The sequence below is a fragment of the Ranitomeya variabilis genome, chromosome 2 (assembly GCF_051348905.1).
Source record: "Ranitomeya variabilis isolate aRanVar5 chromosome 2, aRanVar5.hap1, whole genome shotgun sequence".
NCBI lineage: Eukaryota > Metazoa > Chordata > Amphibia > Anura > Dendrobatidae > Ranitomeya > Ranitomeya variabilis.
The window spans coordinates 458,480,849-458,487,218 of NC_135233.1; positions in this window are offsets into that span (position 1 = coordinate 458,480,849).

Consider the following 6,370-nt stretch of genomic DNA (forward strand, 5'->3'; position numbering starts at 1 on the left):
CAAAGTGCTCACCACACATCTAGATTAGTTCCTTGAGAGGTCTAGTTACCAAAATGGGGTCAATTGTGGGGGAGCTCCAATGTTTAGGCACACAGGGGCTCTCCAAACGCGACATGGTGTCCGCTAATGATTGGATCTAATTTTCCATTCAAAAAGCCAAATGGCGTGCCTTCCCTTCCGAGCCCTGCCGTGTGCCCAAACAGTGGTTTACCCCCACATATGGGGTATCATCGTTCTCAGGACAAACTGGACAACAACATTTGGGGTCCAATTTCTCCTATTACCCTTGGGAAAATAAAAAATTCCAGGCTAAAAATCATTTTTGAGGAAAGAAAAATTATTTTTTATTTTCACGGCTCTGCGTTATAAACTTCTGTGAAGCACCTGGGGGTTTAAAGTGCTCACTATGCTTCTAGATAAGTTCCTTGGGGGGTCTAGTTTCAAAAATGGGGTCACTTGTGGGGGAGCTCCAATGTTTAGGCACACAGGGGCTCTCCAAACGTGACATGGTGTCCGCTAGCGATGGAGATAATTTTTCATTCAAAAAGTCAAATGGCGCTCCTTCCCTTCCGAGCCTTACCATGTGCCCAAACAGTGGTTTACCCCCACATGTGAGGTATCGGTGTACTCAGGAGAAATTGTCCAACAAATTTTAGGATCCATTTTATCCTGTTGCCCATGTGAAAATGAAAAAATTGAGGCTAAAATAATTTTTTTGAGAAAAAAAGTACTTTTTCATTTTTACGGATCAATTTGTGAAGCACCTGGGGGTTTAAAGTGCTCACTATGCTTCTAGATAGGTTCCTTGGGGGGTCTAGTTTTCAAAATGGGGTCACTTGTGGGGGAACTCCAATGTTTAGGCACACAGGGGCTCTCCAAACGTGACATGGTGTCCGCTAAAGATTTGGAGCCAATTTTTCATTCAAAAAGTCAAATGGCGCTCCTTCCCTTCCGAGCCCTGCCGTGCGCCCAAACAGTGGTTTACCACCACATATGAGGTATCAGCGTACTCAGGACAAATTGGACAACAACGTTCGTGGTCCAGTTTCTCCTTTTACCCTTGGGAAAATAAAAAAATTGTTGCTAAAAGATCATTTTTGTGACTAAAAAGTTAAATGTTAATTTTTTCCTTCCATGTTGCTTCTGCTGCTGTGAAATACCTGAAGGGTTAATAAACTTCTTGAATGTGGTTTTGAGCACCTTGAGGGGTGCAGTTTTTAGAATGGTGTCACTTTGGGGTATTTTCAGCCATATAGAACCCTCAAACTGACTTCAAATGTGAGGTGGTCCCTAAAAAAAATGGTTTTGTAAATTTTGTTGTAAAAATGAGAAATCACTGGTCAAATTTTAACCCTTATAACTTCCTAGCAAAAAAAAAAATTTTGTTTCCAAAATTGTGCTGATGTAAAGTAGACATGTGGGAAATGTTATTTATTAACTATTTTGTGTCACATAACTCTCTGGTTTAACAGAATAAAAATTAAAAATGTGAAATTGCGAAATTTTCAAAATTTTTGCCAAATTTCCGTTTTTTTTCACAAATAAACTCAGAAATTATCGACCTAAATTTACCACTAACATGAAGCCCAATATGTCACGACAAAACAATCTCAGAATCGCTAGGATCCGTTGAAGCATTCCTGAGTTATTACCTCATAAAGGGACACTGGTCAGAATTGCAAAAAACGGCCAGGTCATTAAGGCCAAAATAGGCTGGGTCATGAAGGGGTTAAAAGGGAAGAATCACTTTTTCACATAGGGCCATGTAGGTTTGGACTTCTTTTTCCGCTAATAATAAAGACTTTAATTTTAAAAACTGGATTTAGTGTTTACTTGTGTTATCTTTGTCTAATATTTAAATTTATTTGTTATTCTGAAACATTTAAGTTTGGCAAACATACTGTACATATCCACACAACTGTATATACAGCAAACTCAGTGCAACCTATGTGATGTATATACAACAGTTTCAGTGTCTCCTATGTGATGTTTATTCAGCAGTCTATCTTATATCATGTATATACAGCAACCTCAATGTCTCATATGTGATGTATACAGCAGACTCAGTGTCTCCTATGTGATGTACAGAGGGTGAAATACAGTAGCATGTAAAAGTTTGGGCACTCCTGGTCAAAATTACTGTTATTGTGAACAGATAAGCAAATTGAAGATGAACTGATCTATAAAAGGCCTAAAGTTAAATATGACACATTTCCTTTGTATTTTAGGCTAAATATATATATATATTTTCATTTTGTAAAACATGACTATATACTTTTCCCCAGCAAATAGATAATGGCTGCACTCAATTTTATTGTGCTAAGGCAAGGAAATGTGCAATACATGAAATGTGAACAGCATAATGGCTTGTGAAATTTATGAAAAAAAACACATGAGATTCTTAGCACAAGATTTGGCCAAAAGTTGTGAGCCAATCCACCAAACGTCAAGGTAATCTCAAAACGGATGGGTAACTAACCTCTCTGCCTAGTGTGAACACTTACCTATGGCTAATAACATGGTAAAGCCTGCATTTATAGGGAGGTTAGAACCAACTGTGTTTGGATGTAATTAAAATCACAGCATGGTGAAGGGCGGGGCGTTCAAGTCAGAAAAAGCAATATATAGTAAATATAGAAAAACTGACTGAACAGCCATCTAGTCTGAACTGGTGCATAACCAAAAAGTCTTACATAGCAAATAGATAATGGCTGCACTCAATTTTATAGTGCTAAGGCAAGGAAATGTGCAATACATGAAATGTGAACAGCATAATGGCTTGTGAAATGTATGAAAAAACACATGAGATTCTTAGCACAAGATTTGGCCAAAAGTTTTGAGCCCATCCACCAAACGTCAAGGTAATCTCAAAACGGATGGGTAACTAACCTGTCTGCCTAGTGTGAACACTTACCTATGGCTAATAACATGGTAAAGCCTGCATTTATAGGGAGGTTAGAACCAACTGTGTTTGGATGTAATAAAAATCACAGCATGGTGAAGGACGGGGCGTTCAAGTCAGAAAAAGCAATACATAGTAAATATAGAAAAACTGACTGAACAGCCATCTAGTCTGAACTGGTGCATAACCAAAAAGTCTTACATAGCAAATAGATAATGGCAGCCATTATCTATTTGCTATGTAAGACTTTTTGGTTATGCACCAGTTCAGACTAGAAACAATTGCCCGGCCCACAGGATACATATATAAACAATCCCAGTGAGGCCCTCACTCATTACCAGCCATCAAGACAGCCAGCCAGTAAGAGAGCCCGCCTGCCAGCAAGAGAGCCTGCCTGCCAGCAAGAGAGCCTGCCTGCCACAGACACTGCCAGCCAGCCACACTCTGCCAGCAAGCCACATACTCTGCCAGCAAGCCACAGACTCTGCCAGCAAGCCACAGACTCTGCCAGCCTGCCAGCCACAGACTCTGCCAGCCAGCCTGCCAGCCACAGACTCTGCCAGCCAGCCACAGACTCTGCCAGCCAGCAACAGAGCCAGCCTGCCAGCCAGACTGCAAGCCAGCCACAGACTCCGCCAGCAAGCCACAGACTCTGCCAGCAAGCAACAGACTCTGCCAGCCAGCAACAGAGCCAGCCTGCCAGCCACAGACTCTGCCAGCCAGCCTGCCAGCCACAGACTCTGCCAGCCAGCCACAGACTCTGCCAGCCAGCCACAGACTCTGCCAGCCAGCAACAGAGCCAGACTGCCAGCCAGCCACAGACACTGCCGGCCAGCCACAGAGCCTATTAGCCATGTCTTCTTCTGGGAGCCTGTTGTGAATTAGACTTTTTTGGCTCCCTCTAGTGGTTACTAGTGATATGACTCTGGGATTTCCTTCCCTCTGTTTGCACCCAGCTGGGTCGTTACCTCCTGGAACCTTAGTCCAGTGCCTGGCATCGGTGTTATCAGACACATTCTGTTTGCTCCTGTTTGCTGGTCCTGGTTCATGCTAAATTAAGCTAAGTCTTGCTTCTTTGTTTTTTGGGTTATTTGTTTGCTATCATTTTTGTCCAGCTTGCACTAAATGTGATTCCTGACCTTGCTGGAAGCTCTAGGGGGCTGGTGTTCTCCCCCCGGGCCGTTAGACGGTTCGGGGGTTCTTGAATTTCCAGTGTGGATATTTTTGATAGGATTTTTTGCTGACCATATAAGTTATCTTTCTATATTCTGCTATTAGCTAGTGGGCCTCTCTTTGCTAAATTCCTAGCTCATTCTTATATTTGTCTTTTCCTCTTACCTCACCGTTATTATTTGTGGGGGGCTTCTATCCAACTTTTTGGGGTATTTCCTCTGGAGGCAAGAAAGGTCTTTCTTTTCCCTTCTAGGGGTAGTTAGCTCTCCGGCTGGCGCGAGACGTCTAGGATCAACGTAGGAACGTTCCCCGGCTGCTGGTATTTGTGGTGCTAGGATTAGTTATATGGTCAGCCCAGTTACCACTGCCCTATGAGCTGGTTTTCTGTATTTACTGACTTAGCATTATTCCTGAGGCCCTCTGCCATTGGGGTCATAACAGTATGCCAGGCCAATATTGAATGTTTAAAGCATTGCAGAAGTGGGATAATAAGAAAGGAAATTCTGAGTTTTTTTTTTTCCTTCCTTCTCTTCCTCCCCTTTACCTTTGAGTGGCGTGTGCTTGCTGCAGACATGAATGTGCAGACCTTGATTACAAGTGTTGACCAGCTGGCAGCTCGTGTGCAGGGTATACAAGATTTTGTTACCAGTAGTCCTATGTCTGAACCTAAAATACCTATTCCGGAATTGTTTTCTGAAGATCGATTTAGGTTTAGGAATTTCAAGAATAATTGTAAATTGTTTCTTTCTCTGAGACCCCGTTCATCTGGAGATTCTGCTCAGCAAGTTAAAATTGTTATTTCTTTTTTGCGGGGCGACCCTCAGGATTGGGCTTTCTCGCTAGCGCCAGGAGATCCGGCATTGGCGAATATTGATGCGTTTTTTCTGGCGCTCGGATTGCTTTACGAGGAACCCAATCTTGAAATTCAGGCAGAAAAAGCCTTGCTGGCTATTTCTCAGGGTCAGGATGAAGCTGAAGTGTATTGCCAAAAATTTCGGAAATGGTCCGTGCTTACTCAGTGGAATGAGTGTGCTCTGGCCGCAAATTTCAGAAATGGCCTTTCTGAAGCCATTAAGAATGTGATGGTGGGTTTCCCCATTCCTACAAGTCTGAATGATTCTATGGCGCTTGCTATTCAAATTGACCGGCGTTTGCGGGAGCGCAAAACCGCTAATCCTCTGGTGGTGTTGTCTGAACAAACACCTGATTTAATGCAATGTGATAGAATTCAGACTAGAAATGAACGGAAAAATCATAGACGTCAGAATGGGTTGTGTTTTTACTGTGGTGATTCTACACATGTTATATCAGCATGCTCTAAACGCCTAACAAGGGTTGTTAGTCCTGTCGCCATTGGTAATTTGCAACCTAAATTTATTTTGTCTGTGACTTTAATTTGCTCTTTGTCTTCTTACCCTGTTATGGCGTTTGTGGATTCAGGTGCCGCCCTGAGTCTTATGGATCTGTCATTTGCCAAGCGCTGTGGTTTTGTTCTTGAACCGTTAGTAAATCCTATTCCTCTTAGAGGTATTGATGCTACGCCATTGGCGGAAAATAAACCGCAGTTTTGGACGCAGGTGACCATGAGCATGACTCCTGAACATCGGGAGGTGATTCGTTTTCTTGTTCTGCATAAAATGCATGATTTGGTCGTTTTGGGTCTGCCATGGTTACAGACCCACAATCCAGTCCTGGATTGGAAGGCAATGTCTGTGTCAAGTTGGGGCTGTCAGGGAATTCATGCTGATTCCCCGCCGGTGTCTATTGCTTCCTCTACTCCTTCGGAAGTTCCTGAGTATTTGTCTGATTATCAGGATGTATTCAGTGAGTCCAGATCCAGTGCTCTGCCTCCTCATAGGGACTGTGACTGCGCCATAGATTTGATTCCAGGTAGTAAATTTCCTAAGGGAAGATTATTTAATCTGTCAGTACCTGAGCATGCCGCAATGCGTTCATATATCAAGGAGTCTCTGGAGAAGGGGCATATCCGTCCATCCTCTTCCCCTCTTGGTGCGGGATTCTTTTTTGTGGCTAAGAAGGACGGATCTTTGAGACCTTGTATTGACTATCGGCTACTGAATAAAATCACTGTAAAATTTCAGTATCCTTTGCCTCTCTTGTCGGACTTGTTTGCCCGGATTAAGGGTGCCAAGTGGTTCACCAAGATAGATCTTCGTGGTGCATACAACCTTGTGCGCATTAAGCAAGGTGATGAATGGAAGACTGCATTTAATACGCCCGAAGGTCATTTTGAGTACTTGGTGATGCCTTTTGGGCTTTCTAATGCTCCCTCAG